Below are 24,882 nucleotides of genomic sequence, written 5' to 3' on the forward strand. Positions count from 1 at the left end.
GGGCTTCCAGTATCGAGGAAAATGTGGAAATAACCAATCGCTACTGAAAATAATCTGCCAGTTCCTCTGGGAATTTTCAAAATATATTCATGTGAAAGAGTTTAATTGAATGTTTTCTATCCATGTAACACTGTGACCAAATATGTTTCAATCAAGTGCTATTAACAGATGGTTATCGAGTTAGCATTAACCACTGGTGGGCTTCCAGTATCGAGGAAAATGTGGAAATATCTAATCGTTACTGAAAATAATCTGCCAGTTCCTCTGGGAATTTAAAATTACATTCATGTGAAAGAGTTTATTTTAATGTTTTCTATCCATGAAACACTGTGACCAAATACATTTGGTTTTGTGATTTTTCAATCAATCGCAATTAACAGGATAGCTTCTGAAGATTATTCTTCCCCATCAGTAGGATATTTCCGTATCCAATATTGGATGCATAAAACCTTGTGGCTCCAACGTAACGCTCTCGTTTTCGAAGTTCTCCAAATATTCATTCATTCATAATGAATTCAGATTCAACTTCAAACAAATGATCTCTAAATCAACGATAGTCCTACGTCACCCTTGCGGTTATACCATAGATATAACCCACTTCCTGTTTTTTCAATTAGCAATGATCGCACCTTGAATGTTCCTCATTGGGTACGATATCGCCGCTGCGCAAAGCTGTTGGTTAAATTATTGATCAAACTAGCGAATGAATGAAACAATTCACGAATTTAATTGCAAACAAATTCAAATTCAAGGCTATTTGGAAAAACGCAAGCGAGTACAAAAGTACTCGCAGCTTGCATCTTATTTGCAATGCCAATTTCCCCATGCCGATTTCCCCAGGCTCCATGGTTTCGAAGTCTGTGTTAGGGAAACATCCATTCATTCCTGCGATGGTACCTCAATCGCTGTTCAATTATAACTGAGTGGATTTCCGAGTGGCGCTCGCTTATATACCGATTGGTGATTCCAATAGCCTGTTGTGAAAGCAAATTTAAGGCTATTGAAACAAGTTTTTGGATCAAGTAACAAGTATATAACGCGTAAACATTTTATCTTTCAAATGAAGTGTTTATCATATCATTTCGTTCAGTTGTTAAGGAGCTATTAACGCACAAAATCTCGGTCTCCGGCGTAACGCTTTCGTTTTCGAAACTTTGATTTTACACCCCGGTATAGAAATGAAAGACGTAGTCCTACGTCAAAAATGCCCCCGACTTGCATATATTTGCAATGCTGATTTCCCGCAGACAGCTTGGTTTTGATGTCTCTGTTAGGGAACCGCCGCATGTGCCGTCAATTTCGACCAATCAGAAGTGGGTATTTCCGTTAGGATAGGGGTTGAGATTTTTGAATTGTTCGATAGTTAGTATCATGTCATATATTATTTTCTTCAATATAAAATATTGTTATGAAGTGCAGAAATCGGTTAATGCAAAAATTTCACCAATCCATCATGAAATGACTGAGCAATAGGCGTTTGAAATTGGACAATTTTCACGATGTGCTCGATTTTCGATTTTCAATTTGTACCCCAATATGTTCCCGAAAGACGTAATCCTACGTCAAAAATATAACTTTCTTATCTTTTTTGATAGAGGTAAACATAGTTCAACAATGTTGTAGTCCCAGTTATTTGAGACATCTTTGTAGAACAATGTTTTTTTCTATCTCTTGAAATAACCGATATAGCGCCTTTTTTCTAAGTTACGTTACGGTCACCATGAAAAAAAAGGTTTTTATACTGTAAAATTCTACATACAAACTGTCTTCGAAAGACTTTTAGACTAATACAAACGTTTTGCGATGCAGAACTGGTCAATATCTCAACTTCACTCAAAGTTATTGATATTTCTTCCCAAAAAATACACTCTCTGCAATTGCTTGTCTTTCGTTCTGGTGCAAACATAAACAAAGTTTATTGGCGGCATTTGAAAGAACATAGTTCACTCTACAGGATGTGTGATTATGAAAACTATGTTATTATTCGTGTTTGAGTAAACTAAAATTGAAATCATGAGTTTTTGGGTAAAAATCATCAATATCTTTGAGTAGGATTAAGATATTGACAAGTTCCGCATCGCAAAATGTTGGTCTTGATAAGCTCTAAAAGTTGGTTGTATTAAGATGTAAATTCGATGTAAAATTCGAAATATAAAAGTTAGAGCAAAAAAACCCGCTAAAAGATAGAAAAAAGCTTCCTTCTATAAAGTTATTTAAGATAATTGGGGCTACAACATTGTCAAACTATGTTTATCTATATCTATAAAGATAAGAAAGTTATATTTTTTATTTCATCGACAGTTTTGGTCACCCTATTTTTGATATGAGAATGGGAAGCGTATTTTTTGAGAATAAATATCAATAACTTTGAGTGTAGTTGAGATATAGACAAGTTCTGCATCGCAAAATGTTTGTATTAGTATGTTCTAAAAATATTTTGAAGACAGTTTGTATGTAGAATTTGAAACATAAAAGTTAGAGTATAAAGATCGTTTTTTTCATGGTGACCCTGACGCAACTTAGAAAAAAGGCGCTATATCGGTTATTTCAAGAAATAGAAAAAAACTTTGTTCTACAAAGATATCCTCAATAACTGGCACTACAACATTGTCGAACTATGTTTACCTCTATCTATAAAGATAAGAAAGTTATATTGTTTGATTCATCGACAATTTTGGTCACCCTATTTTTGACAACATAAAAATGAGCACTCTATCATATGTAACAACTTTGTCGAAGACAGTTTTTGTCTAGAAAATAACTATTGAGCTCTAGATGAAAATTGCCACCTAAATTCGTTCCCTGGACCATTGTGCAATGTTATTACGTGTGATAGAGCACTCATTTTCATGTTGTCAAAAATGAGGTAACCATAATTTTAAATGAAATAAAAAATTCAACTTTATTATCTTTATGAATACAGCCATTCCATGCCTAACCGATATAGCGGTTCTCAGATTTTCGTCGAAAGTGGTAATTTTGTTCTTTATCCCAAAACATTAGACCCGTGTTTTTAAATTAGGGTGTTAAATTTTTTTAAATTTTAGGGTGGTCCGAAAAAATCATTTTTTTTACTTTTGAACCACTGAACCGATTCAGATGGTCGACATATCAAATTGAAGCAGATGATCTAGCCTTTTATTAAAAAATATTGAACTTGCAAAAAAAAATTTATTTTCGATTGTTTCCGTTCTTTATTGCTCTCATGGCGTTGGACTAGAGGGCGCTATATTTTTTTTTATATTATATCAGAGAGGTTATTTTTCGTTTTATTAGATATGATTTTTTAAGTTGACCGGTGGTCCGACAAATCATTTTCCCCCCTTAATCGAAAAATTGACCGAAAAATAACACCTCTCTGATTTTATATATATATTTATATTATGTAAAAAACCCTCAGTTTTTTTTCTAGTTCAATATATTTTTATATAAGAATAGCTCATTGGCTTTAATTTAATATGTCGATCATCTAAATCGGTTCAGTGATTCCAATTTTTTGAAAAAAGTCTTTTTTGGGAAAATGTGGAAAAAAATGATTTTTCGGACCACCCTAAAATGGAAATGGGCACCCTATAAAAAAAAAATACGGGTCTAATGTTTTGCGATAAAGAACAAAAATGCCACTTTTGACGAAAATCTGAGAACCACTATATCGGTTTGGCATGGAATGGCTGAATAGAGGTAAACATAGTTCAACAACATTATGGCCCCAGTAGCCTACGCTAACCAACTTTGTAGGACAAAGTTTTTTTTCTATCATTCAATATAAATGATTCAGAGCTTTTTTCTAAATTGAATGAGCGTCAGCATGAAAAAACTGTTCTTTACTTTAACTTTTATATTTCTAATTCCACATGAAAACTGCCTTTGGGTGACAAATATTTGCAGCCCTATTCTGTATTCCGACGGATTTCCATTTCGTTCGAAATCGTTATTTCGTTCGAGTTATAATTTCGCATCCCCTGTTTCGAACGTTTAGCCCATATGATGTTCAAAGAGAAACAGATCGAACGAAATGCAAAAACAACACGAACGGAATACAGAATGGAATTTTATCAAGTCGTTCGAAATATTTCGAATCGGTCGAAATACAGAATAGGGGTGTGGTGATGCAGAACATGTCAATATCCTACTCAAAGTTATTAATATTTTGACGTAGGACTACGTCTTTCATTTCTATACCGGGGTGTAAAATCAAAGTTTCGAAAACGAAAGCGTTACGCCGGAGACCGAGATTTTGAGTGTTAATAGCTCCTAAACAACTGAACGAAATGGTATGATAAACACTTCATTCGAAAGATAAAATGTCTACGCGTTCTATACTTGTTACTTTCTGATCCAAAAACTTGTTTCAATAGTCTTAAATTTGCTTTCAAAATAGGCTATTGAAATCACCAATCGGTATATAAGCGAGCGCCGCTCGGAAATCCACTCAGTTCTAATTGAACAGCGATTGGAGCATGTTGTCGCTGTTGTGGTGAAGCTCTTCATTTATCATGAAAGCGCGGATGAACGGTGTCACCAAGAGCCTGTTTGTGCACCTTAGGCCAGAAGGGAATCCATCAGGAGGAGAGTGATGCTACAAACGGTTCCCCGGGAAGATCTCGAAGCAGCCGCTACACACACACACACACACACATACACGCACGGAATTCTTTCCGTTTGGATCGAGAAAGATCCGGAAAATAATCTGCCAGCTCCTCTAGGAATTTAAAAATACATTCATGTGAAAGAGTTTATTTGAATGTTTTCTATCCATGTAACACTGTGACCAAATATGTTTCAATCAAGTGCTATTAACAGACGGTTATCGAGTTAGCATTAACCACTGGTGGGCTTCCAGTATCGAGGAAAATGTGGAAATATCTAATCGTTACTTAAAATAATCTGCCAGTTCCTCTGGGAATTTAAAAATACATTCATATGAAAGAGTTTATTTTAATGTTTTCTATCCATGTAACACTGTGACCAAATACATTAGGTTTTGTGATTTTTCAATCAATCGCAATCAACAGGATAGCTTCTGAAGATTATTCTTCCCCATCAGTAGGATATTTCCGTATCCAATATTGGATGCATAAAACCTTGTGCCTCCAACGTAACGCTCTCGTTTTCGAAGTTCTCCAAATATTTATTCATTCAGAATGAATTCAGATTCAACTTCATACAACGATAGTCCTACGTCACCCTTGCGGTTATACCATAGATATAACCCACTTCCTGTTTTTTTTTCTCAAAAATACGCCCGTTTTCATTCGATTGTCGTTCTCTCTGGGGCAAACATAAAAACATTTTTATTGGCGGTATTTTAATGGGTAAATTCGTTTCTATATAAGGTGAATGTTTCAAAAATATGTTATTTCTTGTATTTGAGTAAAATTATTTTGAAATCATGAGCATTCGGCAAAATACTTTGAGTAGGATTAACATATTGGCAAGTTCTGCATTGCAAAATGGTCGTCTTGATATGTTGTAAAAGTCGCCCGAAGACTGTTTTGGTATAAAATCGGAAATATTAAAATTAGAGTAAAAAGAACGCTTTTCTTAAGGCCACCCTAATGCAACTTAAAAAACGAGTTATATTAAATGATACAAAAAAAAACTTTGTTCTACAAAGTAAATCAACAACTGAGGCTACAACGTTGTCGAACGATGTTTACCTCTATTTTTTTTTAACTTGGCTCTTACTTTCATATTTTAAATTTTGTTGTAGAATAGGGCTAATGCAACTTAGAAAAAAGCTCTAAATCAGTTATGTATATATATATAAATGGAGTGATGTCTGTCTGTCTTTCTGTCTGTCTGATTCTTATGGACTCGGAATCTACTCAACCGATCAACATGAAAATTGGTATGTAGGTGTTCTCTTAGGGGGGGGGGGGTGGCTGCAATACAAATGAAACGCAAATTTCTGCATTACTAGAGAATTAATCAATCAAATGAAACCAAATTAGGCATATGAAGGTATTAAGGTGAAGGTGGAAGCTAGCCATAAATGGCTGCCACAATGGCGCTCATTTCTTTCATCTCCCTCCCTCACCTCTCGACCGAAAATCAATAATTTTGCGAAACAGTGTGTAGAAAATGATCGTTTTCGCACACTTCCCATCAAGTAATATCAACCAAACTCTAATCGATTACTCACAAGATATTAAATTTTCATCTGCTTTCGCACCGTATAGTGAAGAACGTCGGAAAACTCGAGCAAGTGCTCTGAAAGTTAAATTTTCGTTTTGCAATCTTCTGCAATGGTTTTGTTTGTATTGGTGGAAGCATCGTTATTTTTTCGACACTGATGCCAAACAACATCATCGAAACAGCTACAGGGTGGGCCATTTAAAGTGGAAGGATTTGTTTTTGCAATAGCAAAGTAAAGAAGTGGAATTTAAATTTTTTTTTTGAAATTCATTTATTTTGGTCCAAGGAGATTTGTTCTAACTACTTTTTGATTATGATATCTCGTAAATGACCGCCTCTGGCCTTGACCGCAAAATGTGCCCTTTTTTCGGCATTTTCCATCACTTTGCCCAATGTTTCGGCCGATATGGCAGCAATTTCTTGTCGGATATTGTCTTTCAGCGCAACCAGGGTCCTTGGTTTACCAGTGTATACCTTGGATTTTAAATATCCCCATAAAAAAAAGTCAGGAGGCGTCAAATCAGGTGATCTTGGTGGCCAGTCATAATAGCCGTTTTTCGATATTAATCTTCCGGGGAACATTTCGCGCAATAATTTGGTCGTGGCAAGTCAGATGGGTTAAGTTGTTGAGCCATTTGAATTTTATACGGAAACATTTTCAAATCAACACGAATTCTGCGTCGGAGAGTGGTTCGAGCGATGCCTAACTCTTGCGAACGATGGCGACCTGATGTCGATGGAGTCTCTGCAACACTGGCTCGAACGGCATCAATATTCTCGTCGAAACGTCTTGGTCGTTGTCTGGACAGATGACTGGCATTACCAACACTACCAGACGATATAAATTTGGCATATAATCGACGTATAGTGTTGTCTCCAGGCGATGTTTTAACTTTATTTTTATTTTTCCACGCACGTTTAGTTAACACAATTGAGAAGTTATTTTGAATGTACAGCTGAACAATTTCAGCGCGTTGTTTAGGTGTGTATTGTTCCATGGTTAAAATTGTACTGAAATGACGCTTCCAACGCGGTATGACATTTGTTAATCTGACATCTCTGTCAAAAGTTATGGGGTTGCCAGATGCTTTCACTTTAAATGGCCCATCCTGTATAAAAACCACTCAATAAAATGTTATTCCGGAGTCATAGCGTCCCATGTCATGAAAATCAATAGAATAAAATTGTGTTGATATCAATACAATTATTATTTTTACGTTTAATGGGTCTATAATGTAAGTTTTAGCAACTTTAACATTGGGTAAGAAAATTGTATTGCAGAGCTCGGAACACTGCCACGGCTGCCTATGCTTTCAAAAACAGTAAACGGAAAAGTATTAAATTCAATCTAAATGCCTCGGCCAACGAAGAGAAGGGTTAAGGCTTTCCAACGTGAATATGTGAAAACAATACGATCAACGAAGGAAAATATTAAGGAATTATCAACATCGAGTTACTATGCGGAAGAACTTGTTAATACCAAAAGTGCCCCAATTCGCATGTGTTATAAATTTGCTCATGTTACGCTCGCGTATAATCAGAATCATATGCAAATGCACCTTCTATATATATTTATATTTGCAATTGTTCATCGGAATATATCGTTCATACATTTTACTTTAGTATTGAATTGTTATTTGTTTTTTTTTTTCAAATGTATTCAAAGACTCGTGTCAATGAAGCGCCACACAGTCTGATAAGTGAATTGATCTATTTACGTGTGCTTTGCTCTTCTCTCACAAACACTATTACCCCATTTTTACACGAGGGTTTACCTATACTACTACAATTGCTAGCTTCCACCTTCAGCTTAAGGTGCAATAAATGAATCTATGAAACACAACTTTCTGCATTACTCAAGAATTAATCAAGCAAATAAAACCAAATTTGGCATGTAACGTAACGGAGAAACATGTTATTTGCAAGTGGTTGGAAAATCTTGAACGAGAATTGTGTCTGAAAATAATCTGATATTATAATGTCGAGTTTTGGTAAAAGTACTAGGAATTTTATAGTAAAAGGTAATTTTAAAGGGTAGATTAGCAGATCAATCAATGAATAATTCTGCGATTGGACCCATGAACAGCGCTTAGTAAGAAAACGTGGATGTGATAACGAAAAACAAATTTTGGGCGGGTCAGCTAGTTTAATATAATTTGTAAATGATAGAAAAACAAATTATATTAATTAATTTGTTTTACAAAGTTGGTTAAAATAACTGGGGCTACAACATTACCTCTTTCTATAAAGATGATAAAGTTAGAATTTTCATTCAAACTAAAATTTTATTATCCGGAGTATTTATCACTCCGGATAATCGAATCATAAAAAAACGAATTTTCTCGGTAAACGTAATATAATTATGCTTTGCACTTATTCATTAAACGGTTTTATCTAGCTTCACCCGTTTGTATGTTACAAAGTCATAGTAACTTTGTAGCGCTGTACCACATTAATAGAAATTTACCCCCTTCCTGTTGACCGATTGATCTGAAATTTGGAACACATCTTTATCTCTAGTGTCATTATAAAACTGCGTATTCCATGATCTTGAAAATCCAAGATTGCGGCCGCTACAGAATGGCGGATTACATATTTTCTCAGAACCCCATCAATATGTATATCAAATGAAAGGGATTGACTAGTAGAACACAGTTGTTTATGAAAAACCCAAATCAAAGATGGCCGCACTTCCCAAATATCTAATTACTTTTCGAATGGTTTCATTGTATTGTATGTATGTTTGAATGTTTGTAGGGTTGTCCCACAATAATAGAAAATTTACCCCGTTCCTGTTGACTGATTGTTCTGAAATTTCATCTTCAATTCTACTGTCATTATAAAACTGAGTATTCCATGATTTTGAAAAATTCAATTTGGCTGTTGCTAAAAAAATGGCTGAATGGCTTGACTTGGAGAACAAGAAACATAATAAACAATTCAAAAAGGTGGCCACCACTAAATGGTCGACTATGTATTTTTTGCAATCCCCTCAATATCGGTATCAAATGAAATGATTTGAACAATAGAATACAGAATATCATGAAAATATTCCGAAGAAAATTACGTAAGAAATAAACGTTGGATTTCCATTATCTACAGTTAGTTGTTTCATTCCCACGTTTTTATATAAGTTTCATCATTGCCCTAGATTAATGAATAAACGGATGTGATAACTACTAACTGCTAATGGCCTAATAATTTTCTAGCTTTTAGTACAGTTTTTCAAACCGTTTAACTTAAAAAGTCTTATTTTATTTTCTAGTTTTTAGTAAATTATCTCTATCATTAGTATATTTCTCTGCAATAAAACCATTCAACTTTTTTTTTAAACTTCTATTTCTTATCTATCTTTTTTTGTACTGTATTCTATTAGTCAGATCATTTCATTTGATAACGATATAGATGGGATTGCAAAAAGTACATAATTAGTGACGGTGACCCTTTCGAATTTATGTTGTTCATAATGTAGTGTATTCTCCAAGCCAAGCCATTCAGCCATTTTTTAGCGGCGGCCAAATTGTTTTATAATGACAGTAGAATTAAAGGTACGTTCCAAATTTCATCGGTCAAAATTTCAACTAATGTGGGAAAACCCTACAATCACTCAAACATAGATACAAACAGGGCAAGATGAATGAAACTATTAAAAAGTAATTGTTTATTTGGGAACTGCGGCCATCTTCGGTTTGGATTTTTTCAGTCTAAAGGGTGTGTCACATCAAATTGCATCACGGTAAAAACGCTGTAGAAATTCGCCCAGTAGACCGATCCTTTTGAAAATTTTAGACAGTAAAATAAAAACTATTAAACAACTTTTGGCATTTTCTTTTTATTCATACTTCGAGCCCAAGCCCGTATGTTCGCACCTTCCTCTTTACCCCGTCCATAATGTTCTTTACAACGTCAGGTTGTAGTTTTTTCTGAACAGAAATCCATTTTCTCTTGAAGTCCGCCTCCGATTTGACAACTTTTGGGTTCTTCCGGAGGGCCTGCTTCATAATCGCCCAATATTTCTCTATTGGGCGAAGCTCCGGCGCGTTGGCTTCGTACCACTCCAACACGTCCTTTGAATAGTGGCACGAAGCGAGATCCGGCCAGAAGATGGTCGGGCCCTCGTGCTGCTTCAATAGTGGTAGTAAGCGCTTCTGTAGGCACTCCTTAAGGTAAACCTGCCCGTTTACCGTGCCGGTCATCACGAAGGGGGCGCTCCGCTTTCCGCAAGAGCAGATCGCTTGCCACACCATGTACTTTTTGGCAAACTTGGATAGTTTCTGCTTGCGAATCTCCTCCGGAACGCTGAATTTGTCCTCTGCGGAGAAGAACAACAGGCCCGGCAGCTGACGAAAGTCCGCTTTGACGTAGGTTTCGTCGTCCATTACCAGGCAATGCGGCTTCGTCAGCATTTCGGTGTACAGCTTCCGGGCTCGCGTCTTCCCCACCATGTTTTGCCTTTCGTCGCGGTTAGGAGCCTTCTGAACCTTGTATGTACGCGGGCCCTCCCGCTGCTTGGTCCGCTGGACGAATGAACTTGACAAATTCAGCTTATTGGCGACATCCCGGACCGAACTTCTCGGATCACGTCTAAACTGCTTAACTACGCGCTTGTGATCTTTTTCACTGACGGAGCGACCATTTTTGCCGTTCTTCACCTTCCGGTCGATGGTTAGGTTCTCGAAGTATCGTTTTAGTACTCTGCTGACCGTGGATTGGACGATTCCCAGCATCTTACCGATGTCCCGATGTGACAACTCCGGATTCTCGAAATGAGTGCGCAGGATTAATTTACGACGCTCTTTTTCGTTCGACGACATTTTTCCAAATTTACGAAAAAATGACAGTGAAGCATGGCCAACGTGATCTATACACTCTTATCTGATTATAAGCGAAAGCTGAAGATATAATTCCTAAAAATTAAATTTCTACAGCGTTTTTTCCGTGATGCAATTTGATGTGACACACCCTTTAGCACTTTCATTTGATACCCATGTTGATTATTCAAAATTTCCGATCTAAGAATAAGAAAAATAAAAAAGCTAAATACTACGGATAGTCGAGTCTAAAATTCCGGATAATCGAGTCCGACCTGTACTTAAAACATTAGATTTTTTGTTGATTTCAGCAGACTGTTCTACTACGTTTTCTACCAGTTGGTGTGGTACATGAATGTGATAAAATAGGAAAAAATAGACTAGATGAGGAGTACCTTTTCCCGACATGTTCGAAAATGGCCTCCATACAACATCTTTACTGCTCCGTTTATTCTTGTTTTTTTGGAGAGACGAATGAACTCTCTGAGTTTAAAGTCTCTTTAATTCAATACCGTTACCGTTGTTTTTTTGTGGCAAAAAAATAATAAGGTCAACTTATTGAGGCGACAGATCAACAAGAGTTTGGGGCCTTGAACTAATTTAACTCTCCTGTACTCGCGCGAAAAATCGTAACTCGTACACTCACAGACTGTGCGTGTCTCTGTTAAATTGCTATTGTGTATTTTTAGGCGTTATTGGTATTTATTTAAAGATAAAGATATTAGGCTGTCAAAAAAGTCCTGCGGTATTTCCGCGAGGTGTCGTTGTAAGCGCGTAGTTCTAGTTGTATTCATCGTATCGAGTCATACTATAGCTTGTTGGAAAGGTATTTTTGCGTGCTATAATATAAGTCCTTCACAGTGTTTTGTTTGGTTAAGTCGTTCGTGAGTTATAGTATCGCAAATATGGAGCAAAATAAAGAAAAAATCCGACATATTTTACAGTACTACTATGACAAAGGCAAAAATGCATCTCAAGCTGCCAATAAAATTTGTGCAGTTTATGGACCCGATACAGTTTCCATTTCCACCGCACAACGATGGTTTCAACGTTTTCGTTCTGGTGTAGAGGTCGTCGAAGATGCGCCACGCTCCGGAAGGCCTGCCGTCGAAAATTGCGACAAAATCGCTGAATTAGCCGAGAAAGACCGGCATAGTAGCAGCCGTAGCATCGGCCAAGAGCTGGGGATAAGTCATCAAACCGTTATTAACCATTTGAAGAAGCTAGGATTCACAAAGAAGCTCGATGTATGGGTGCCACACACGTTGACGCAAAAAAAACATCTTTGACCGTATCGACGCATGTGAATCGCTGCTGAATCGCAACAAAATCGACCCGTTTCTGAAGCGGATGGTGACTGGCGATGAAAAGTGGGTCACTTACGACAACGTGAAGCGCAAACGGTCGTGGTTGAAGCCCGCTGAAGCGGCTCAGACGGTGGCCAAGCCCTCATTAACGGCCAGGAAGGTTCTGCTGTGTGTTTGGTGGGATTGTCAAGGAATAATCTATTATGAGCTGCTTCCCTATGGCCAAACGCTCAATTCGGACCTGTACTGCCAACAACTGAGCCGCTTGAAGGTAGCACTCATGAAGAAGAGGCCATCTTTGATAAACAGAGGCCGCATTGTCTTCCATCAGGACAACGCCAGGCCACACACTTCTTTGGTGACGCACCAGAAGCTCCGGGAGCTCGGATGGGAGGTTCTTTTGCATCCGCCGGTTAGTCCGGACCTTGCATCAAGTGACTACCACCTGTTTTTGTCCATGGCGAACGAGCTAGATAGTCAGAAGTTAGCCACAAAAGAGGCCTGTGAAAATTGGCTATCCGAGTTTTTTGCCAATAAGGAAGCGAGCTTCTATAACAGGGGTATTATGAAGTTGGCATCTCGTTGGAAACAAGTAATCGAACAAAATGGCGCATATTTGACTTAAAACAGATGATTGTAACTAATTTTATGAACAAATGAAAATTCAAAAAAAAGTACCACAGGACTTTTTTGACAGCCTAATATGATGGAATGAAAAAATTCCAGAGAATATTTTTTCTTCAACTTCATTCAATTTTAATAGTCATTTAATTCAGCCACCTCATTTAGAGCCCCCGCATAATACAGACTTTCTGTCAACCAACAGTTTGGTCGGGTCGGCCTTCTGGTGCAAAAACAGACCCAACTCTATCGGCGTAATGTGCACACATGGATACCTCTCCGTACTGATTCAAAAACCGACCAAACTATCGGCCTACAAATCAGTCTGCAGTCTGCGGGGGCTCTTATTCTCGGCCTGTCAAACCTATGTGCGAGTATAGGAAGGTTAATATAGGTTAAGCTTCATCATAGGTTTCTAGGTGTCACTTCTATTTCTGTGAATAACCGACATCCTGACGGAACCAAATATGCTTTATGAGATGCTACATCTCTGATTCATTTAAACTGGATTTCAACTATTCAAAACATTGGGTTGTCCGAAAAGAAATTTTCGTTTTTTTCATTACAAATAAAAAACATTTACATACAATGAACGCATTTTTATCTTGGCGTGTGTAAATGTAGTGGGCAGAAATATCCGGAAAAAAAATATATTGATTTTTTTCATGTTGTTCCAAAGGTTTTGTGTACAAATACAATTTTTTTTCCAATTAATTCAACTAGCCTTATCAACCAGCCTTCATTTGATTCCTACTATGTTTCTGTAGGAACTTCCAATACCAATATTTCATATTGTTGTTTGAGTGAAAAGTTTAATTGTTCAATAAATAATGATAGCATCGCAAATCGAAAGGATGTTTTACCTACCGATAGCATTGTCAATTTGAATATGTCTAGGGTAAATGATCTTGGTTTGTCCAATTTGGGGTGTTCTTACGCAACTAGTAAATGCAAATCGATTTTTCTTCTTGAAAATCACACATAATCGATACGAGTTTGGGTTTGTTGAAAAGCCCCAAGTCTCTAGTTGCTAATACTACCATAAGGTGTTGAAATTATTCAAATTTTTATGTTTTTTAACGATTTTCCTTAAAGAAGAATTATGATCATGGTTTGACCACCTCTGATCATGGTTTGCCCAAAAAATGATCATGGTTTGTCCGGTTTTAGAAATCTCCATTTTTGAATGAAAACATTCGAATTCACAATTAGATGTTGCATTTATCATTGCTTGAGTTTACTGTCATCATATTGATTCATTCATAATTGAGGCTTTCTTCAGAATATTGCCTTTTCTTGGGCATTTTAGAAGTGTTCACCTCAACACAGAAAAACCATACTTCTGCTATGCGCGGAGCATACCATAAACAAACATAAACAAATTGCAGCGCGCCAAGCGGTTGCCATAGAAATCATGTGGACAAAACAACATTATTGAATTGGACAACTCATGATCAGCATTGAGTTCATCAAAATGCGTTAATTTAATGGATTAGCTATGTAAATCCGATACAAGTGGTCAGCAAGCATGATGTTTACAATATTGATAAGTGTTGTAAACCAGAAAAGGTCTGAATACGTGCCAAATAATCATCTGGTGATCGATTAAAAGTTAGCTCGAATGAGGGGCGCATTGACACAAATAGAAGGTGTATTTTATAATCCTTTAAAACATGTGATTTCGTAAAAATATACTATCAAACTACTATAAATCATGTAAAAGGCAATTTCATTTATATGTTTCGAAACATTCGAAGGCCTTATTTGACACAGGAGCGCTGAATTAGAGCATTCAAAAAATGGGTGGGTTATATCTATGATATAATCGCAAGGTTGACGTGGGACTACCTTAGCTTAGTTATCATTCGTTTGTATTGATTAAATTCTTGATTGAATGAAACACTTTCCAAATTCAATTGAATTCAATATATTTGCTTTGTGAGTAAAAAGATTGAACTAATGCCATGTAAAGTCAATTCATGCATTGTGATGGATTGTTCTTCGTTACATGTAAATTTAATAACAGACCTTTTACGTTTGGTATGATGCCTACAACAAAATATATGTAAGGAAGAATTATCAAACGTTTGATGAACCAGCCTAAGGCTGAAAATTTCTCTAATAAAGACAAAAAATATAAAAACGATTATTTTATTTACATTTTCCTCTGAAGTTTACATCTCTCAAGTGTACGTACTTCTCGAACCGCGAGTTTGCTTGAAACTGGACAGTTAATTCGCTTCAAGTGTCTGCACGATTTTTCCAAGTTCTAAGATTAGAAGATCGTGTTAGGCCAGACATATTCCAGCCTGCATAAAGGCAAGCGAGGACAGATATACTCGCAGTTTGCATTTATTTGCAGAGCCAGAAACCTTGGTTTTGAAATCTGTGTTAGGGAAACACATTTCCATCGGAACTAAAATATCGCCAACTTGTATGAATTCGCAATTCCGATTTCCCCATGCTCCTAGTGATCCCCGATAATCGTTCGATTAATCGATTAATCGAATACTTGCTACAGAAATCGATTATTAATCGAACGAATACTGCGCAACCAATAATCGAAGCGAACGAATAATTTACGTCGATTAATCGATCTTAACTCTGAGAAAAAAAAAGGTACGGCGGCTGCAGTTTAATCTTGAAAATCAATCAAAATCTTTGACGCTATTAGGCTAACTAGTTATTTCTCTCAGTGTGACGAATGATCGATTATTTGAGACGATTAATCGTATCAAATAACAAACTACTGGAAAGTATTCGATTAGCTGATGAACGATTAATTTCAAAAATCAATACATACTCCATGGATGTGAAGTCTGTGTTAGGGAAACACATTTCAATCGGAACAGAAATACCCCCGACTTGCATGAATTTGAAATGCCGATTTCCTCCAGACACCTTGGTTTAGAAATCTCTGTTAGGGAACACATTTCGGCGGGAACAAAAACTCCTCCTACTTTCATGTGTTTGCAATGCCGATTTCTCCATCGCTGCTTGGTTTTGAAGTCTGTGTTAGGGAACATTTTTCAATGAGAACAAAAGTCCCCCTACTTTCATGTAATTGCAATGCCGATTTCCCCAAGGCTGATTGGTTTTGATGGCTGTGTTAGGGATACCGTAAATCGGGCCAATCAAAACGAGGCAGTTAAGGCGTTTAGAAAACGGCCAATATTTTACAGTTATTCATTTGTTTATCTTATGAAAAATAACATTTCGTTAGTTGCGACAGATGCGTGGAAATATTCCCTATCAATTGATGCAAACATCTTTCCGATCCAGTAAGAAATGTTCGAGTTATAAGCATTTGAAATCTTTCAATTTTTCCTGCTTGTTCTGTGTTTAGGTTTTCATTTTACCCCCCATATATTCCGGTTAGACGTAGTCCCACGTCAAAAAGTGGGCAAACCATGATCATATTTTCGACTGGACAAACCAAGATCATTTACCCTATATTACCTGTCAATGATTGATACTCGATTTTTTTTTCTAGAATTTTGCAATCATCGACCGACATTTAATATGTCATGAGATTGATACAATGAATGATTGCGATGAACGATCAATATTTCTATCACAAGTATTCAAGTATTGATACGTCTATCAGTCTTCTCGCTACCCTCTATCAATATTTCATGACCAGTGTTTTCAACAATATTTTTGGCAACACTTGGAGGTCTTTCAGAATGCGAGACAGGTGGTAATAATATAGTAACGGTCCACTGATCCTCAGAGACGAATTAATCACGAGTGCTCGAGTGACGTCTGGAGAAGAATCTGCCCTTCATGACGTGCCCACGGGGCTAGATGGGAGTCATTTTTCTTTCGATGTTTTTGCGGCCGCTTCTGAGTGCGGTTCGAGGTGTGGCGTGGGAATCCGCGCAGCTAAAATATCGCACTGTTACCCACGGAGGGATATACTTATTTAAAATGTCCATGTATTTACTCAACTTCCGAAATGCACATAGGGTCTATTTTCACGTAGGACTACGGTTAACTGGAAGGTATGTAAAATATGTGTGTAAAGTAATTGAACATTTAAGGAATTTATTTATTTATTTATTTATTTATTTATTTAAATTTCTCATCTGGCTAGTTGCCTTAATGATACCACATGTACCGATAAGATGAGGAAAAGCCCTTTTGAGTTGTTGGATGTTTTACACAAAAGAGCATAAAAACCTCATATCTTTTCATAATTCCTACTACAAAATATTAACAATAACTATGCACATAGTACAGAGAATAAACATAAAAACAAATATTCTCATAAATCATAATACTAAAATTAGAGTCATAAATAATAAAATGTATACAGTGAAGTTGCTGATCGTGGTGGTTCTTCAGTCTTCCAATGTTGGGTGTTATCCATTTAATAGGTTTCGATTGAATGCTGCAGCAGAAGAGTTAAAATCGAACTTCTGATAGACTTCGTTGAATCTTGTCGCCATAAATCGAATGGGGTCGTATTGACCATATGCTGAACGACGACCGTCTAGTAACAGGAAGTCCCGCTGTCGAAGGGCTCTAATAGGTGCATATATATTTAGTTGTGTGAATATTTCCGCTGAGTCAATATCGCCCAAAAGTATTTTTGCGACAAACATAACTTGGGCAACATATCTCCTGCGTTCCAACGTGTCAAGCCCGAGGAGCCTACATCGCTCTTCATACGGTGGTAAATTCAACGGGTCTCGCCATGGAAGACTACGGAGCGCGTATCTAATGATTTTTTTTTGTATTGATTCGATTCTACTTATCCAGTTCAACTGATACGGGCACCACACGATTGCATTTGATTCCAGAATGGAGCGCACCAGTACACAGTAAAGTGACCGAAGACATTGTGGATCACGGAATTCGTTGGATACTTTAAATATAAATCCAAGTTGTCGGTTAGCCTTTGCAATTATGCTGTCATAATGGGGGCGAAAAGTCAACCCTGTGTCAAGGATGATTCCCAAGTCGCGTATTTGATCAACACGCACTAGAGGCTCGTTAGAAATATTGTAATTGTGGATGATTGGGTTCAATTTTCGATGAAACGATATTGCGTTGCATTTGTGCACCACTCTTCGAATTCATTGATCCATTGTTGTAGAGTGTAGCAATCTTGGATGTGATTTATGGCTGTGTATATCTTGACATCATCCGCGTAGAAAAGGCGACATCCCGGTGGCAGTAGTTTTGATAACTCGTTGATGAAAATAGAAAATAGAAGAGGTCCTAGATTGCTCCCCTGCGGGACACCTGATATGTTGGTGAAAAATTCAGATGACTCAGATCCAATTCGCACACATAGTTTTCGATCCGTGAGATATGATTTAAACCATCTAATGAGGTCATTCGAAACTCCTAGCTTGTCCAGTTTTATAAGCAGTATCTTATGATCGACTCTATCGAAAGCTGCTTTGAGATCAGTGGATATCACGTCAACTTGTGATCCGGCATCTAGATTGCGCAAGCAGAATGATGTAAACTGCACTAGATTTGTCGAGACAGATCGCTTGGGGTAAAAGCCGTGTTGATCAGCTGTTATGTAATTTTTACAACTTACAAACAATACTTCATTGACGATAATCTCAAATACTTTGGAGCATGCACATAACGATGTAATACCTCGATAGTTTTCAATGTTTTGCTTATTTCCTTTTTTATAAACAGGGAACATAACCGACAATTTCCAATTGGAAGGAAATATACCTTCACGAAGGGACATATTGAAGAGTAGCGTTAAAGGACGAATCAGTGAGCTCAAGCAATGTTTTAAAACGCAGGCCGGAATCCCATCCGGACTAGTTGATGAGAATTTCATTTTAGAGATGGCGCGTTCAACCTGTTGTTGGTTGATAACAACATTTCTCAATTCAAATACGTTGATAGTGGTGTTTCTACATGCAGCTGCGGCTTGTTCAGCGGAGGCGATAAAACTGTTAAATACACTCTTGAAGTGGGTGGCAAAAAGCCTGCATTTTTCAGAAGAGGAGGAAGCGACATCATGATCTAGGAACATTTCAGCAGGGAGTCCGTTTTCTTTGCGTTTAGAGTTCACGAAATTCCAGAACTGCTTAGGATTTCTTCATAGGTTGTCTTGTGTGCGGAGAGAATATCGTTTGTACAGATACCGATTGTAAAGGCGATAGCTGTTGCTGGCGCAAACGAATGCCTGCTTACGAAAAGGACACCGGGTTTTTCTATACCAACGAAGAGTTCTTGATCTGATACGTTTTAGGTGTCGTTGATGAGCATTCCCCCATGGCGGTTTGGGAGTAGGTCTTCGAACAGGAACATGTTCCGCCAACGCTTCATTTACCGACTGCGAGAAATGACTGACGGCATCGTCCACATTCGCTGATAGTTCAAGAAACGTCCAATCTGTTTGATGGAAAACTTCATTCAACGCTACATAGTTAGCTCTACGGTAGTTTAGTTCGACGGTGTTTGAGTGCAGTTCTTCAAATATAGGAGGAATTAGCACTTCAATCTCTACTGAAAGGGCTGGATGACTAGAGTCATTGAGGGTAAGCGGCTCGATGGCTTCAGATAGTTTGCACTGTCCAATCAATGAGTCCGTAATCAACACTAGATCGAGAAGACGTCCTAATCTATTGTGAATTTTGTTGATTTGTCTCAAATTATTCAAATTAAAACCGTCGAGCAGCACAGTACACGCAGAAGAAATATGCGATTCCAAAACATTCACAGTAAGATAATCGGGACTGGTTGAGTTCCATACGAATCCCGACTGATTATAGTCCCCGAATAGGAGTGCGTGATCATGCACTCTGAGATTGGAGAAAATTTCTCTGATAGAATCGATATGGTCATTCATACTGATCAGGTCATTCTTACGATCTGGTGGTAGATACAATACACCAATGCTTATGTTTGAATCGGACAACTTTAGGGTAACCCACAGACAGGGATGGTAAAAAATCACATTCAACGATCAATGAATAAGTATATCCCTCTAGTCGGATGTTTTTAAATCACCCCCAGCAGGCGAGGCTCTTTTATTCTTCATATGTACACAGAGAGAATACTTGGAACGGTGAGCTACCAAGATCTCAAAAAAGCAATATGAGAGCGGAATCCCAACTGCTTGCACTCTCGAAGCATTACTTCTACTACTCAGGTTTTATCGTGAGTGCAAGCCACAAACGATTAATCCCATTCCATAGAGCGGATGATGAGTTCTTGATCGGAAAGTGTAACAAGAGACGATCAACTGAAATCTTACGACACTCATCGAGGGATTTTTAATTCTCTATTGCACTGTCCGCAGTGAGTGGCTGACTCAGTCTCGTGTCGATTTTATTTTGCTGTCGTCTCCCGCCCGATAAACAGCAGACGGGTAATGGATGCAATTGATTAATTTTATTACCAGCAGATTTGGGCGAATCTCATCCCGCCCAAAATCGTTTTTAGATTCCAATAATTCTGAACATTCACATTTCTCTCCAAATAATTTTTCCAACAGTAATTCAATTAGTGACTTCACGAAACACCTTTCGAATTCGATTGAATTTCAGACCCTTTTTTATTTTGTAGATAAAACGGATCACATATTTGATTAATTCAATTCTGTGTGGTTACGTTCTTCGTTGCGAATAAATGTAATGAAATAGTATGGACGTATGATATTCATGTATCGTGGACTTCCGACATATGTGGCAGTAGATTTGTCGAACGACTAATGTTTTTTTATATCCCTTCAAATTTGTTGCATCTCTCAAGTGTACATACTGCTTTGACCGCAGATTTGCATGGTAGAATCTGGTTAATTCCAGATATTCAGTCTTCATATTGTCGAATGAATACTGTTGGAACAATAGGTATCGCAGCAAATGATTATCAACATCCTACCTTATCATCAAACGGTATGCGAATAATTTCAGTGAACTGACGGCATTGGAATATATGCTTTGTGAGGACCACACAATTATTATCAGAGCGAATAAATGTCCGACTGGAAGTCATGAACATCAATTCAATGTGCCCAAGATAAATTTATCCTTTGAAGGTCATTAACCTTTCTAAAGATGATCAGATGGAATATATTCCAATGTCGTCTGGAATAACCTGTCCAACACCTTATGATCGTTATATTGTTTTTGCTATTATTCTGATGTTTCATAACACGGCACTCTATTGATTATTCGCCGAAAATGAATAAAAAATATCCTTGAAGTTAGCCTACGGTTTTAGTAGCAGTGCAATATGGTGAGCCAGTCTCAGGATAAGAAAACATTTAAAAATAAAGCTTTTTTTTTTGAATGAATCAATAGTAAAACAAAACGTCAAAAAATTTCTCAGCTTTGTGATAGCAGATAATCATTATCCATTTGAATTGTATGAGTATTCCATTCCCCCACAAACTGTGGATAGTCTATCTGCATACAAATTATGTAGAGTGCCACAATCCAAAAAAATTATGAGCAAATATTTACGTGCTAAAACAAAAAAACACATGTTGACATATTTGCGCTAATTTATGTTTTTTTATTAATTCAAGGTAATCAAGGTCTTTTCTAGACACCAGTTTACTCGGCCCCGAAAAAAGTGGTCTGTATTTGAGCTGGCGGAAAAATATATCTCGCAAGACCACGTGTTCGATGTCGTAAAAGCCTTGGCCAATAACGCATTTACATTAACTCATAAAATTAGTGAGTGGAGAGGGATTATTGTTTGTAGTCTCTTGATTAATTTAAACACCATCTGAGAAATCCTCCGTGAAACATGAAACATTAAAGTTGTCCTATTTGCTGTAGCGCATTTTTTTATTTTACCAAGTTTCATCGAAGTAAACGCGCTCGGAAAGGAAAATTGAACGCCCGGATGAGAGAGCGAGAATCGTACGTCATAGAGACACTCATTCCCATGGAGCAAATTCTTGTTAGGAGTTGAAAGCAAAACGAGGAAGGAGAGTAACTCAATTATTCGAACTAGTTTCAGTCTAGCAATGCTTTGGTCAACTCAGAGTTACCAAGAGAAAATCATTTGGTTATGATGGGTGAGGATTAATAGTTAGTCGCAGTTTGCACAGATTACGATCTGTGCAGTTTGCGATTAATCGTAAATCACATCATGCTCCCTTGTTTTCCATCCTTGCCCACAGATGCTCGAGTGAATGAATAACTTGAGTTCTATCCAGAAAACAGTTTAGTGAGACTGAAACGGCAATTAGCACTCCTCCTCCGCGAATTTTCGTGCTATTGAGATGGTTACGATCATTCCTGTACACATTATAGGAATTACCGAAAAGCTGAGAAGAGAATATCTTCTCGTCGAGCCAAGTTTCGGTAAGCACAATTATGTCGTAATGTGATTCGCAGATTGCGAGAAAAAAATCCTCAATTTTTGTACGCAAACCTCGCACGTTCTGGTAATAGATTTCAAGCTTACTGGAGTGTGTTGCGTGGAGTGGATTACTATCCTGCTCGGGAGACGGATTCCAACCTCACCTGTAATGGTTTGATACAACTTAGGAGAGGTGCAGTATCCACAGATGCTTCGGCAGGACATATATTTGATGTAGCATTACCTGGACCAGCCAGTTCTGTTAGCTGGTTTGAGATGTCCAACGATGATAAACTGTTCGATGCTGAGCGAGCCAGTACATCCGGCTGGTTAGAGGAAGAACACGCGTATAGTCCATCGAAGTGATCGATGTTTGATTGCTAAATTGAGAAATCAATTCGTTGTCTCGCTTTTTTTAGATGCTTTAGATAAATGGGACATTCACTGCTCCATGATGAATGAGTGACATCGAGTAGCTCATCCCTGGACGATTGTTGTTTTGAATTCACAAGTTGGCAATTAACGCATTTTTCAAAAATCGCCTCACAATTCTCGATTTTATGATTGCCTGAGCACTTGGGGCAGCACGCAGGCTTTTTACAAGGATCAGCTTTATGTCCGTACTCTGGGCAGTTAAAGCAGCGCATAACATCGGTCGCCTCTCTTATCCTACACCGCTCCCAGCCCAGGATGACTTTCTGTTGCTTTATCAAAACATCGAATCCCTGCGCATTTGTTTCGATTATTGCAGACATCTGATTTAGTTTTCGTTTTTCGTTGCGTGTGATGCGAATTACTCTTAGTTCTAACGATTCGGCAACTTGATTTTGTTTCCTCAGAGAAGCAAGCAGTTTTTCTTCGTCCATAACTTTCGAAAAACCGACGATTTTGAATCTCGGCTTAAGTGGTTTCTGAATACTGAATATGTATTTTTCCGATAATTGGCTAGTAGCAGTCTCAGCAAGCTCTGCAGCTAAATCCTGACTTTCACACCTGATGGCTATTTCTCCAGATTCCCTGAGATATAATTCTTTTACGGAAAATGCGATTGGATCAAGTTTATCGCACACGTCGCGTTTCGTCACTTCGGCTGTTTGTTTTACGATAGGTTTAATCAGAACGGTTTGTTCCATATAAATAAAATAAAGAATAAAAAGACGGGTGGGTAATGTCGGGGACATAACCGGAGTGACGTAGGACTATACAAAGGGGACAGCTTTTGTTAAATATATATTTTAAATATATTGTTTTATTTTCTTCTTCTACGTGAATACCTACCTATCTACCTGAAAAATGGATTAGTTTACTGTTTACTCTTTATGAATATGTTGATGGTTCTGAAAAGAACCTTTGGTGTTGTGTTTTTGTTATCACTCGATATTCCCAACTTGTTCGGTTGAACCTTCCTGTTTAGCTATTGCGTTTGCCACTCGCCACAGCTTTCACAGTTGGAAAATTTCTTCCCATCCAGCTTGTGACATATTGTTCAGTAAATTACATTTAATGCGACGTGCCGGAGAAACACTTTGTCACTCACTGAAACTAATTGTTGTCTTGATGAGCGCCGAACCGAAGCTGCTCTGTTCTTGATGCGGGTTTTCTGATTGTCGTGAGCAGCTTTGCAAGCCAATTCGAGCACTCTGACGGCCGAAACTCTATAATCGCTGTTAGGTATACTGGTGCTCCGGCACCAATCCGTTCGGCCTAGTTACCCTTGCGGAGCAATCAGTGAATGCGACCAACAGGGAACTGGAGACCTGCACGATTCGAGTGAGACTTTGCCTTTCCCTTAACTTGTCCTCCTTTGTTACGTCCACGATGCCGATGCCGTACAACCATACGGGTTTACGGTTTGAAAGAAAATAAGATATTTTTTTGGGGTCCGCGTGTTTTATACTCTAGCGGTACACACTCACAGGATAGAGACAAATCGGCAGACTCAGCCAGAGGGGCGAGTCCAACGAGACGAACGAATGAGCGTTAAAAGGGAACGATGGCAAAAAAATACATTCATTACGATTTGTTCGCTCGTTGGATTCACATGCAGGCTAAAAAGGGTCCTTTTCTGGATCACAAAATTATCTTCAATCTAAAGAGTTTATTGTTTTGTTGTCACTCGATATCCCCATCTTGTTTGGCTAAACCTTCCTGTTTAGCGATTTGTTGCCGCTCGCCACAGCTTTCACAGTTGGAAAATTTCTTCCCATCCAGCTTTGTGACATGTTGTACAGTAAATTACAGCGCCACTCAGTGTCGCATTGGAGGCGATTTTAACCTGTAATTGAACATTTGCGATGACAGTGGTACAGTGTCGACTTTCAATGTGGGGTCATAATTTGGATCTCTATGTTTACAAAAATGTCCAACTAAATAAGTCGCATTACATGTCCGTCCAATTAGCTAAATGTCGAACTAATTGTAAATTACTGTACTTTCAATCTGGAAACAATTTAAGAATTGGTGAAAATTGAATAATCTGGAAAGTCCTCAACTATCAATAAGCTCAGAACAACTGCCAAATTCACATACTCATCAGATCCTGGCAAACAAATTATGAAAAAATCAATTTGTGTTTTATTATTATTTTGGATAATGTTTTAGAAAGCATTGAACTGTATTTCGTAAACTCTTTTTTGGAAGGTTTAATGGCCCTGAAAAGCGCCTTGTTTTATGGAATGGTTCCAATTTAGAAAACTTAGTACTCG

The 24,882-nt window shown here is 37.7% G+C and overlaps 1 protein-coding gene and 1 pseudogene across 4 annotated transcripts in view; one reads left to right on the plus strand and one right to left on the minus strand.

The window, feature by feature from the left end:
• Nucleotides 1-24,882, plus strand: part of LOC129761553 (zinc finger protein 2) — an 88,279-nt gene that overhangs the window by 20,715 nt on the left and 42,682 nt on the right. The gene's annotated exons all lie outside the window — the stretch shown is intronic.
• On the minus strand, nt 603-674 carry LOC129763842 (U4 spliceosomal RNA; annotated as a pseudogene).

Source organism: Toxorhynchites rutilus, chromosome 1 (genome assembly GCF_029784135.1).
Source record: "Toxorhynchites rutilus septentrionalis strain SRP chromosome 1, ASM2978413v1, whole genome shotgun sequence".
Classification (NCBI taxonomy): domain Eukaryota; kingdom Metazoa; phylum Arthropoda; class Insecta; order Diptera; family Culicidae; genus Toxorhynchites; species Toxorhynchites rutilus.